Raw genomic sequence first — 13,820 nt, forward strand, 5'->3', positions numbered from 1 at the left:
ACAGGAATTGAAAAGGGCACAAACCCAGCCGGATGCAGTGTTACGCAGAACGTGAACGGCCTCGCCAGGGATTTCATCTGGACCCGGAGCTTTTCCTTTCTTCAACATCCCCATTGCGTACCTCACATCTTCGTTCGTGAACACGTCCCCCTGGCGCGAGGTGCCCTCCCCTGGGCTTCAGCATCTCTTTCTGGTGTTAGGAGGAACAGCGCTTGACCCTGCGGCTACCCCCGCGATCTCGCGTGCGTTGGATGCCGACGACGTTGACGCTCCTTCCTGACGAGGCCAGATCAATGAAGCCTGCGCTGCTTCTTCTCCTCTTGCTTCGTCTTCCTCCTCTTCTTCTGCTGCACTACTCCTTGGGATGGCAGCCTCTTCTTGTCGCTCCTGCTCCACCACGAAAAGCGCGGACACCGTTGCGTGGAACTCCTCTCGGTTGAGGCGAACCAGGGGCGACTTCCCCTTCAGACGATTCATGACCGCCTTGTAGGGTTTCCCCCACGGATCTTCTTCGATAGTCGAGACCATCTCACTCCACGATGCCTCTTTAGCTCGACGCAATGCCAAGGATAAGGCACGTCGGCTTTCCAGCATCTCCATGCGATACGGGTGCGCCTGCTGTCGTGCTGCCGTCGGGCTCCGGCGAGCCACCTTCTGCCAGCGGTGGCGGAGACGCTTTGCTTGGAGACAAAGATCTGCTATCTCCTGGCTCCACCATGGTACATTTTGTATTTTCCTCCTCTTGCGGGTCGGCAATGGTGGACGGGTTGACTGAAAGAGCGTCTCTAACTCCTCAATCACTTCATCAATTTCGGCCACGGTGCACAGCGGCGGTAGCGCGGACTGTTCCGATGGACCGGCTGCTGCAGCTCCTCTCTCTTGACTACGTTGAACTGTTGGATCCAGGGATCCTGGCATCGGTAACTGGCCGCTCACTATTTCCCTCCACGCCTCCATGTCCGGGCGACCTAGTCTCGCCTCCCAAAGAGAATCCTCGGGCGAACCAATAGCCTCTGGTCTCGCTTTAAATCGATGAATAAGATAGCGGTGATCCGACCCCGAATAGCGCGTGGACACTGTGGACCTAGATATTCGACCGTGGAGGCTGCGGCTACACGCAAGGGCATCGATTCGAGAACCCACGCCACCACGCTCGAATGACGGGCCTCCTTGACTTGCCACGGGCATCAGCCCTGCTTGCTCGATCAAATTCATCATACGGTGACCGCGTGAATCCACGCGATCTGATCCCCAGTGCGGAGAGCGGGCATTGAAATCCCCGGCGATTATAATCGGTTTCCTAACACTTGACAGACATGTCGCAAGACCCCGTAATTGACCTTCAAAGCTTTCTATAGTCAGTGATGGTGAGAAGTAACAACTCACTATCACAAACTCGCGAGTCTCCAATGCCACGCATCCGTCTGTCTCAAACACCTTTCTAGTCACCCCCATGTCGCAGCTAGGACGATTCGTATACCACACGCAGGCTGAGCTGCTCCTGTCCTGATGCCAATTCGGATGAGGATTAAACGGCTCACTGATGACGACTATATCCGCGCGAAACTCGTTCACGGCCTGCCACAAGAGATCCTGTGCCGCGCGGCATCTGTTTAAATTGATCTGCAGTACGCTGAACGCAGACATGTTTTCCTCTTCTCTTTCTTCTTCGGCTCGGAGATTTAGCAGCACAGTAACGTAGCTATCGGAACAAAAGGAAACGGGCACTCTTAAGTACAAGGATCTACATTTAAGTCGAACTGAACTGACATGGCAGTGATCAACACTTACTGCGACTTGTAACGGCAATGACAACCCCGGTTATGACCCTCACGGTACAAGGATCCTAAACCACAGCAAACAATGAGTAACATGGGTTCGGAAAGCGAAGCAAATGACTTATGATCTATAACTTAAATCTGAATCAAAAGGGGGAAAAGAAAGGAAGGGAAAGAGAATAAGAGAAAGGAAGGAAAAAGGGAAGGGAAAAAAAGGGGGGAAAGAGGGGGAGAAAAGGGAACAACTGTAGCACGGAAGGGATTGTTTCAACTGACTCGCATCAATCTGCGTGCATCGCCCTCCCTCTCCGCCCTGCCCTATCAACTTAATTCAACTCACGCAACCCAATCCAAGGATGAAGCGGGACAGCGGGCTGACCTGACCCGACTTAGAAACAAGTCATGGAACCACTCGACAACGTGAAGCGAAGTCAAGCCAAGCCAGGATTTAACTGAATATATTTAATTAATTAAGCTAGTCAAGATCGAACTAATTCAATCAACTTCATCAAGAGTAAGGATAGAACTAAGCAATTAGTATCAGGACACCGGCAAACCGAACAGCTATTTACAGTCGGCATTCGGCCAATATCCAGCATGGTTGACAATCAAGGACTAACCAGCTACGTATTAATAGGAGCAACGGCAGCGGAACTAACACCAACATCAGCAACAATAGTAGTGTTTAAACGGGCAGGCTGAACAAACAAGGATGGTGCGATAAACGTTAATCGACAAATGATCACTCAATACTTACTTACTCAGCGATGCTTGTCGTAGGATGACTGATAGTGATCGGCTGCGTCGCTCTTCCTCTGTTTTACTCCTCCTTCCTCTTCTTCTTCACCCGCCTCTGCTATAGACGCGTTGGCGCGTGGGCGTTGTCGGCGACAGCGGGTCCTTTTCGCTGCGAGGATGAGCAATGTGCTGTGGTGTGCTGTGCTGATCTGCTGCGCTTAGTTATGCACAATAACCCCTCACTGCACCACGGCGCACGTATCGACACACGCGTATTGCTCCAAGCTTCGATTCGGAGCACCACAAACAGCGCGAACTAGCGACTTCCCCAGTTAGAAATGTACTAAATGAAGGCCCCTACGAGGTGCCCCAATTTATATCCAGAGCGGCCGGCAATCGTTGTGGCTGGGGGAACCTGCGAGGGGTAGTCCCTCACCCTTGAGCCCCGCTTTCGAGACACGCGCTTCGGCACACTCCCCTCGCTTTCTCGCCTCCCCTCGATCGAAGCAGGGGTCTCGTGGTCGTCTTCAACAAAGCCCGGCAACCCAAAACTTACCAAGCCTTCGATGAAAGGACCTAATCAAGTCAACATTAATAACGTGAATAAATTACAATTAAATCAATTGCACTCACTGATCAATAACGGTCAAGGGTGTTGACTTAATAAAGCATAGACCAGACTTTCGATTATATCAGATCCTATTTGCTGTGGAAGTATAGAATCAAGTCTCCCCTGGAGGCGGGGGTTACAGAATACGTCTCCAGCCTCCCAAGCCTGTCATCAAAGGCGACTTAAAAGGCACCGCGCGTTTAGCCCCTCTAGATAGGCAGCAACAAGCCGACATGCACGGATGAGGCCCGTTCGCATCCCTTCGGACACCGGCCGATGGGTGACTCGTTGACCCGGTTCCGGCCGCTACCTGCGAGTGGGTGACGTAATCCGCTCATCACCTGCTTGTACGTGCCTCTCACCCGCCTGACGAGGCGCCCTAATACTTCTAGCTCTCACGTCTAATCTTAAATTCCAATCTTGATAACACAATTCTAAGATATGCTCCTTTTTCCGAACACCTACTTCTCTCTCTGGAAACAAATTTTGAAAGCAATCCGCACCAACTTTCTCTCGCGGAAATTGTATCTAATTACCTCCGTATTTAATGATAAGTTTAAAATTCAAGGTTTGACCCGTATCAACTCTCAATTATAATATTATCGCGGTCTTCAACTGCGGATCACCAATTCTAGTTCCCTGCCAATTTTAGATTTTGTTGAACTTTGAACTCTATTACATTTTTCAAATTACATCTTAATCAATTTAATCAAATTTAATTTAAATCGCATTTTCTGCGGCGTACGATCTCCAATTAGCGCCCTCGAATCTCGGACGCATTATGCTCGCGTCTCGGCTCTCCTCCGGATCCCGACTCGCGGCTTCTTCTCTGATCTCCCCCCCGGCGCTCGTTCTTTGCGGCATCCCGTGCTTGATCTTTCCCTCTTGCTGTACCTGCTGGGCAGTGGAGCGAGATCGATCGGCCCGATTCTTCCTCTTGCTGGCCGACTCTCGACGAACCATGACCCTATCTACTCTATTTTTTTGGACCCTCCTGCTGTACGCGAATATGTAGCTCCCTCCATGCGGCATCTCCTACACACCCACTACACCTTGATAGTCAGGCACGGGTACTTTTCCGACATGACTCCCGCGCCCGTCAGCGTGCCCCTGCATATTTATTTTTTGTCAGCTACGCTTCACGTGAACAATAAAACTCCGACTTCTTTATTTTCCTTATTGTTTCCATTCTCCTTTGTCTCCTTCTGGTCGCTCGAGCAGGCCTCCTAGTTTATGCTACTGCCTTACTCTGCTTTACTGCTTCACTGTACTTTCACTCTATTACTCTATTATTCCTTGCGAACTCGCACCGCTTTTACCCTACGTCGCCTCCTTTAGCGCCTTGCTCCTCATTGCCCGTTTATTACCCATCACCTACTTTATCGCCTACCCTACCCGACACCTGGTACAGCTTAACTCCAAATGTACCGTATGCCGCTTTACAAACTTTCCGCTTACAGCTGTTTCTGGCTGTTTTTCGTTGTTCTCTACCGTCCTTTTTCCCTATTCCTCCATTTATTTCTTTATTTATGTTTTTATTTCTCCACTATTTTCACCTTTTACATTCTGCTCAGGATCCACACCCATTCTTACTGTACACATCTGCTTTTACTTTTAAACTTTCAGTTTCTATGTGTTATGTTATCTTAATTCAAGATTCTCAGAACCCCCTTAATTTCAAGTACAATTCTTCTCCTTGATCACCCATTTTAGCCTCCCCATAACTTTAATTCTAAGATAACGAGCATTTATTCATCTACATCGCATCCGCACAAATTATATTTAATTACTTTTAGACTACGATTCCCGCGATCAACTCTACCCTCAATTTAAATTCAATTTAAAATCCAAATCCAGAACTCCTCCCGGGTCTCAAGTCTAACATCAACACAATTTCACAACCCCAAATCATAAAGCTTAATTTGTCACTAATCTTAAATCCTGGAAACTTCTAGCTCTAACACATTTACTGTGGAAGACTACATCCCATCCTCCCCTGGAGGCGGGGGGTTACAGAATACGTCTCCAGCCTCCTTGGCTTGTCGTAAAAGGCGACTAAAAAGGAATCGCGCGCGAAGCCCCTTCAGATCGGCAGTATCGGACCCTTCGTACACAAGCACGATTCGCTCGCACCCCCTTTAGACGCCGACCGACGGCTGACCCACTGACCCAGTTTCGGCCGCTACCTGCGAGCGGGTGACGTAATCCGTTCATCACCCGCTTGTACGCGCCTCTCCACCCGTCCTAACGAGGCGCTTAAAACTGCTAGCTTTCGTGCTTAATCTAAAATCCAAATTTCGCTAATCCAATTTTAATACATGCTACATTTTCCATACATCTACCTCTCTCTCTGATAATTAATTTTGAAAGCAATCTGCACCAACTTTCTTTCGCGAAAATTGTATTTAATTACCTTTAAAATTAATTTTCATGGCAAATTTAAAATTCAAGGTTTTGGTTCGTATGAATTCTTAATTATAATATTAATGTGGTTCTTCAAACACGAAACATCAATTCTAGTTTTCTGTAAATTTTAGATTTTGATAAATTTTGAATTTTATTACATTTTAATTTCTTTACATTTCATCAATTTAATTAAATTCAATTAAAATCGCATTAACATGACGCGCGATCCCCAATCAGTGACCTCTAATCTCGGACGCATTACGCTCGCGTCTCGGCTCTCTCCCGGATTCCGACCCGCGGCTTCTTCTTTGATCCCCTCTCTCGCGCTCGCTCTTCACAGCATCCCGAGCTCGATCTTTCCCTCTCACTGTACCTGCCGGGCAGTGGATCGAGACCGGCCGGCCTGAACCTTCCTCTCGCTGGCCGACTCTCGGCGAACCGCGACCCTTCTTACTCTTCCCCTTAGGTTCTCTGATTGCATCCGCACTATACGTAGCGTTCCGCTTACGGTGCCCTTACACACATGTAGTATAGAATTGAATGAACTGAATGGATGGATGAATGCATGTGACAAACGACACGAGCGTTCCGAGCGCTACCGCGTGCTCTCGCATGAGCATTCCTTCGTTCGAAAAATTTTTCGCGTCCTCTCCCACGCCCGGAATTCGCCCATCGAGAGATTTAGCTCACCCAAATGTGTGTTGCGGTCGATGGTGTCCAGGCAACCCAAGACTTCCTTTCGCTCGCTATCATGCGTGCATTCCTCAGTGCGCGTAACCAATTCCAGGCCCGAAATCCGCCCATCGAGAGGCTTAGCTCACCCAAATGTGTGAAGCGGTCGCTGGTGTCCAGGCGGCTCGGGCTCTCCTCTCTCTCGCATTCATGCGAGCACTCCTTCGTTTTCGCGACCTCTCCCAGGCTGAGATCCGCCCATCGAGAGGCTTAGCTCGCCCAAATGTGTGTTGCGGCCTCTGGTGACCAAGCGGCTCAGCTCAATCCTACACATCTCCTGCGGAAACATACGGGTAGGGAAAAATGATTCTGCAAGGATAATGCACAGTTCCGGCGGTGTGTACGCACAGCGGCTGTAGAGTGTCCACCAACGCACTCTATACCTTCTGTGGCTAAATGAAATCACCGTCGGTCAAAATAGCCTGCGTTATAAGCGGAGGTGCGCTGGGGCTTACCCGCGACGTTCTTGGACGACTGAACGCCTTTAGGTCGTCCGAGTCGGTCGATGTGTAAGCAACATCGTGGCTACACAGAATGCTCTCCATTAAAGCCCTCTGGGGTTGCCGGAGGTATCTGTGGCCGATACGGAGCAAGTTTTTAGTGGGTATTGGGGTACTGTAACGATCCAACTCAGGGAAACTTGTTTTGGTATGTACCTTTGAGTCCCACACTGCCCGAGACCCCTCCTAACCCGACGGGTTCCTCGCTTACGTAAATGTATTTTCTTGCTGTCAAAATATAAAAAAAAAGGTTAGGTTAGGTTAGGTTAGGTTAGGTTAGGTTAAGTTAAGTTAGGTTTACCCCTGTGGCTGGGCGGTTTAGAATACAGCCACGGTAACCCCTGCCTGTCGTAAGAGGCGAATAAAAGGGGGCGTGAAGATAGAAGACAGCGAAAAGGACAGTCATGGTTGGGGCGCTGCAGTGAGAAGAGGACGCTCTGTAGGAGTGAAGCAGAACACGGGTGAGCTTTTGTTTATTTATTAATATACTTAATCAGTTATTTTGTGTTCTTGAGGTCTTGTGAGAATGTGCGAGTATGTGCGAGTGTGAGTGTGCGTGTGCGGGATGTATGTAACAGGTATCGGGACATCATGGCTGAAGCAGAAGAGAAGGTGGCGAGGTAGAAGAAGAGCGACGATGTCTCAAGAAAAGAAGAGGCGGAAACTGATGACAGACGTGGTTGGGACGCTGCTGTGGAGAAGAGGACGTCCTGAGGGGGTGAAGCAGAACACAGGTATTTATTTCTTTATTACTTACATAATTAATTATTTATTTTGTGCGTGTTGATGCTTGAGTGAGGGCTTGTGCGAATGTGAGTGTGGGTGTGCGGTGTGTATGCGTTAGGATTCCAGACAGCATGACTGAAAGGAGAAGAGTAGAAGCAAAGGTTGATGATAGACGTGACTGGGACGCTGCAGCGGAGAAGAGGACGCTCTGAAGGAGTGAAGCAGGATACAAGTATTTATTATTTGTTTATTATTTATATAATTATTTATTTTTGTGCGCCTGCGGCTTGATGGTGTTACGCCCCGGCGGAAAATTTTGAATTTATCCGCCTTGCGTCCCTTATCAAGCCCTTTGGGGTTCCGAGGATTTCTCATGTAAGGGTCGTGAGGTGGGTGTTTCACTTTTCCGCCAATCTTTTCATTCCTCCTCTACCTTGTGCATACTTGTCAAGCCTTTCGAGGTTCCGAGGATTCCTCATGCAGGGGTGTACAAGGAAGAGTTTGAGTTTAATTCTTTTCTATTTTTGACTTCTTCTATTGCTTTCTCTTCTTTATTCTATTCTACCCTGGAATCGTGTATCTTGTCAAGCCCTTGGGTTCCGAGAATTTCTCATGCGAGGTACACGAGGAAAGGTCATTTCTGTTTCCTTCTTTACAATAGTTAATGTGACCCTCCTTGAAACTATCGTCGCCAACCATAGATATACAATACAGTTTAATATCGGGCAACGCACAAAAACTCGCGTTAGCTCGTAAGAGAGAGAGAGAGCCGTTAGCACAACACCAGCGCTACGCAGTTATCCAGTGCTTCGCATTCCGGGAATTTCCCTTGGTAACTGCGTAGAAACGGGAAAACGTATAACTTCTTTGTCGAGGAAACTCTCTCCCTCTCATTTGCACAAAGCGTCAGCCAATCCGATCAGGATCATTATTACCTGACCGAATGATAGTGTGAAAAGAATGGATGGATGAATATGAATTTAAACGACCAAACTAAAATAAATGAGAACCCTTACAAAGCTTAACGTCGCGAACGTTCGACCGCTTCGAATGCATCGTCCGCTTTTACGCTGATAAGATCTTATTATAAATCAGGAAAGATAAATAATTCTGATCCTGCTAAGGGAAAATAAACGGATAACGGTTTCAATTGTTAAATTATATATCTCGATTTCAAGACCATTCGTGTTTTAGTCAAATTAATAGTATCATTTAACAGTTCAACATTTGGATATTCAAATTAAATCAATAGCTGTAAATTAGCAATAATATATTTAAAGGAAATACTGCGTAGTTTCTAGAAAACCGTTGAAACTATCATGGCGACGTAGTAGAAAGAAAAAGGAACACCAAAGAAAGGGGATGAAGAATCTTCGTCTAGTTCGCGCGTCTTAGCCAATCACCGGGCACGCGACACTTCTAAGCACGTGCCACGATTCGTCAATCCGTCCCCTCCAAGGACGAGGATCGCGCGACCTCCGCGTAGCGAGGCAGAGTGCCGTGCGGGTTAAAATCATCGGAATTCTGAATAAGGACTCAGACGCGCACGTTAAATTTTCCTTCTCCCTAAATTTCTATCTTTTCTTACTTATTTTAAAACGTTTGCTCGCGTAGGATTTCGTATTAGCTTCATTCCGGGTGATAAAATAATTATGTTCTTTTTCCGTTCGTATTCGTTTGTCTCTCGTCGACGTATTCGTTTCGTTTAATTCATTATCGCCGCGACAAGTGCAGTGTTCACAATCCTTACCGTTCTTTGGTGTTCCAGAATATCCAGCGAACATAGAGATCTCTACAAGCATCTCTTGTATTATATTAAACAGCGTTTCGGTAAGTCGATCCATTTACCATTTTTGAACACGACGACTATCTATTGGCAAAACGGGCGATCTGTCCAGCCCTTCGTGGGTTCCGAGAATTCTCCGGTCAGAGGTATCGATAATTGCGTACAACTATAATTGCGTTACGATTCCGTTTTTCACAATTCATTTCTTATTCTATCAAAAGGGGCACCTTAGTCCTGCCCTTTCGGGGGTGCCGAGAATATCTCCGGCTAGGGTGTATCCTCACGGCGGAAATACGCCAAATTTCAAATTAATACAAGGGAAGACGCGATCGCTACAATCATCTCCCGCGATCGTTATAAAGCGTAAATCTTCAAGTGTAATCTCAGAGCGTGCATCTCATTATATTTTTGTTACTTTTATAAATCATCTTTACCCTTGTTAATCGATACGTATAAACTGGTATTATTCAATAATGAGTTTCAAAATTTAAACATCTTCAATTTTTGACTTTCTAAACTCCGTTAATTCTTGATTATTAATTCTGTTAATTTCATATTCTTGATTCTTATTCGTAATTAAATCAGTTTTACCAGTTAACCAGTTTCAAATTTATTTCAAACACACCAAACACATTTCTTTTAGTTATACACGCCTACCATTACATACAGATTCAAGGAGGGACCCGTACGGGACCTAAAGCGCTGAACGAACCCAAACGAAAGATTAAAAAAAAATTCAAATTCTAAATTCTAACATCATAATAATTGTCCTTCGTCTTTTAATTTGACGACAGCGTTAACCCGCTCGAGACTGGTGGCAGCGATACCAACCATCGCGCTCAGAATAGGGAAGAGAGAACGGGGAATCGTGTTTCAACCATCTAACTGAAATTCGTTCTTTACAACTGTTTTCTTATATATATTCCTTTTACGTTGCGCCGTCGCACGCGCAACGTAACAATGGAGGGCTTGTAAGAGTGTGCAAGTGCGAGTGTGGGTGTGCGGTGTGTATGCGGTAGGTTTCCGGGTATCGTGGCTCAGAGAAGAGAAGGCGGCGAGGCAGAAGAAGAGTGGCGACGACTTGAGAATAGAAGAGGCCGAAAATGAAGAGAGACGTGGCTGGGATGCTGCAGTGGAGAAGAGGACGCCTTCAATGGGTTAATCAGGATACAGGTATTTATTGGTTTATTTATTTATATATTTATTCATTTATTTTGTGCGAGTTTGATGGTTGCTTGAAGCCCGTGAGAGTGTGTGTGCGAGTGTGCGTGGAACAGATCATCGAGGATTGCAGCCTACGAACACATGGCGCGATCACCCGTTGAGCAGGAGCTCCGGTTACTGATTGTGGCCGAAGAGCAAGCCCTGCTGAAGCAGGTGAACACATGGCGCGATCACCCGTTGAGCAGGAGCTCCGGTTCCTGGTCGTGGCCGAAGAGAAAGCTCCTGACCTCGCTTTGCAGGCTGGTGAAGATATGGCGCGATCACCCGTTGAGCAGGAGCTCCGGTTCCTGGTCGTGGCCGAAGAGAAAGCTCCTGACCTCGCTTTGCAGGCTGGTGAAGACATGGCGCGACCACCCGTTGAGCAGGAGCTCCGGTTGCTGGTCGTGGCCAAAGAGGAACCCCTGTCCTGGCAAAATGCTAGGCAGGCGAAGAGGTGGTGCGGTCACGCCGGGAAGGCGCGTTCTTGGAGGATGCCCCGGTGCCGATCGTTGCTGAAGAAAAATTCCTGCGTGTACTGCTCAGGTTGAAAATGTCCTACCGCAAGATCGGAGGTGCAACGGTGTGGATCCGCAAATGCCCCATGGTGCCTAGCGCATGGCGTTTTTGCGGGAGGACGGAATAATGCGAAATGCATTGAATTGCCAAAACGCCGTTGTGGCTATACGTTGGTAGCCTGTTATACAGTGTGTCCCACGTAACTGCAAACACTCCAATATTTCCTAAACTATTAAAGATACAGGAAATTGCTTTGGTGGTCATTGCATGGTAAGATGGAGCAACATCTTGACGTAGACAAATTTTTTTTGCATCATTATTTTCAAAAATATAATGGCAAAGTTTGGTTTTTTAAATGGAACCATATATTTTTCTTTCGATCATTTGATAGTGCTTTTGAAATCGAATCCATTAAGCTTGCATGTATACACTTGATTTTCATTTGTGTACGAGATATTGCACTAACAAATTTGAAGATTTTTCACGGGAAAAATTCCCTTCAGTGGGAAATATCAGCAGGGGTCCTGTTCGCGTCTAAGGTTTGGGCCTGCCGTCCCGCTGGCCGCCCGTGGTATCCATTTCAAGTGGTACTGCTTAACACGCGGCACTTTACGCGCAAACAGGACCCCTGCTGATATTTCCCACTGAAGGGAATTTTTCCCGTGAAAAATCTCCAAATTTGTTAGTGCAATATCTCATAAACAAATGAAAATCAAGTGTATACATGCAAGCTTAATGGATTCGATTTCAAAAGCACTATCAAATAATCGAAAGAAAAATATATAGTTCCATTTAAAAAATTAAACTTTGCCATTATATTTTTGAAAATAATAATGCAAAAAAAATTTGTCTACGTCAAGATGTTGCTCCATCTTACCATGCAATGATCACCAAAGCAATTTCCTGTATATTTAATAGTTTAGGAAATATTGGAGTGTTTCCAGTTACGTGGGACACACTGTATATCCCAAATGATGAATAGGTACTGGCGGCCCACACATGGGAGAGGTTTTAGTGGGTAGTATATCCAGCCTCAGGACTGTCCCCTCTGGACTACCTGTTCAAGGTCGTCCCTTCTGGGCTGAGACTTACTTTTGGGCTAAATCCCGCCCTTCGGGGTCGGGTTGCCAGGCTGCCCCCTCAGGGCGGGTATGGGTCCCACACTGTCCGGGCCCCCACCAGCCGAATAGAGTGAATGGGGGACCAACCCGCACGTGCATAAATGCATTTCCTCTCATTTAAATAAAAAAAAAAAAAAAAAAAAGGGTTAGGTTAGGTTCCACGGACCTGGCCAAGTGTACTGGCTGGGCAGGGAGGTGATACCCCGACGTGGCGCGTCGCCAGGTGGCGGATAGGGGAATGCTCGCCATGCACTTTTCGGAGTGCATGTAGGGTAGGAGTGAAATAAAATAGCTCCCGCGGACCAAACACCAAGGGAAGGAAAACCCATCAAAACCTCCCCTGTGACTGGGGGATAGAATACAGGCACGGTAACCCCTGCCTGTCGTAGGAGGCGACTAAAAGGGGGGCGCTTGCTGCTGTCGAAGTAGCCTCGTAGATGACCCTGGGTGATGCCGGTGGGATCTACGGATCCTGGCAGAGCCTCCCTTGCCGGTAAGGCCTGGGTCGGAGAGGCGAAAAGGTGGCTGCAGCGTCGTTGAGTTCTCCAGGGGCCAGGCTGCATGGCAGTCTGGTGCGAGTAGCGAACCCGGAGTGCCCTAGCAATTATACCGTAATCCAGTGGTCACGTTTCGCTGGAACAGGAGCCTCGCCTTAACAAGCCGGCCTGCGAGGATGACAATCTCTTTAAAAATCCCTAGTCCCAAGCTACGGCACGCGGTGAGGAGGGTGCCGCTTGAGTTAGCACCAGGGGTGGCTGGTGGGTGCAGCAGTCGCTAGCGACCAACCCCGGGGTACCTGGCGACCCCCCGGGTGTATCTGCCTTACCCAGGTAAGGCGGCTCTGCCTGGGCGGACCTAGGATCCGACCTACTCGTGGGAGGAACATGGAAAATTTTACAAACGAAAAACAAAACGTAGGACGGGACGAAACGATGACAAACCAGGCAAGGTAACCTGACACGGTCAGGTCGGCGAGGAAGGAGGACACGGCGCAGCCGGGGCCCAGGAGGGCCGCGGCTCCCGCTCGGGCCAGAAGGGCGCGACCCATGTCGGCGGGATCCACCAGGGGCAGCAGGGCTTCTTCTGCTGCCTCTGATAGGTGATTCTGGCGACAGCCGGTTGACAGCGAGGAGGAGTCGGATGGGTCGGTGATCTCGGTGCCGCCCACGACCCCCAAAACCTCGGCTGCGGCAAAGAGGGGACGCCCTCATACATCGGGGGACTACGTGGCCCTTGCCGCGAAGAAAGAAGAATTCCTGCGCCTACAGCGGGAGGAGATGGAGCTCCAGGCAACTAGAAGGCTACTGGACGACGGCGCGCCCCCCCCGCAAGCCAAGCCGGTCGGCCCTGAAGCTGAGGGAGGCGGAGGAAATTGCGCGGGAGGTGCGCCACGTCCCCTCGCCAGACCTTGTGGCGCGCGGCATGGAGGGCGCCGTAAAGGTCGAGAAGGTCGCGGGGTGCTCCAAAAACCTGAAGGGCACGTGTGTCCGTGCCCTCAGTGAGGCATCCCACGACGTGGAGGCGGTCGTAAACGAGCTGGGGCTGAGAGCCGCGCGGCACCGCGACGACCACGAAACGGTCCTCGCTAAGCTCCTGCTCAGGGCCCAATTACAGCTCCGCGACGCCAAAATAGCGTCACAAGGGGAGGAGATTGCGGCGGGAGCTGGAGGCTCTGCGCGAGAGACCCCCGGCGGTAGAAGCCCC

Source organism: Osmia bicornis, chromosome 5 (genome assembly GCF_907164935.1).
Source record: "Osmia bicornis bicornis chromosome 5, iOsmBic2.1, whole genome shotgun sequence".
Classification (NCBI taxonomy): Eukaryota; Metazoa; Arthropoda; class Insecta; order Hymenoptera; family Megachilidae; genus Osmia; species Osmia bicornis.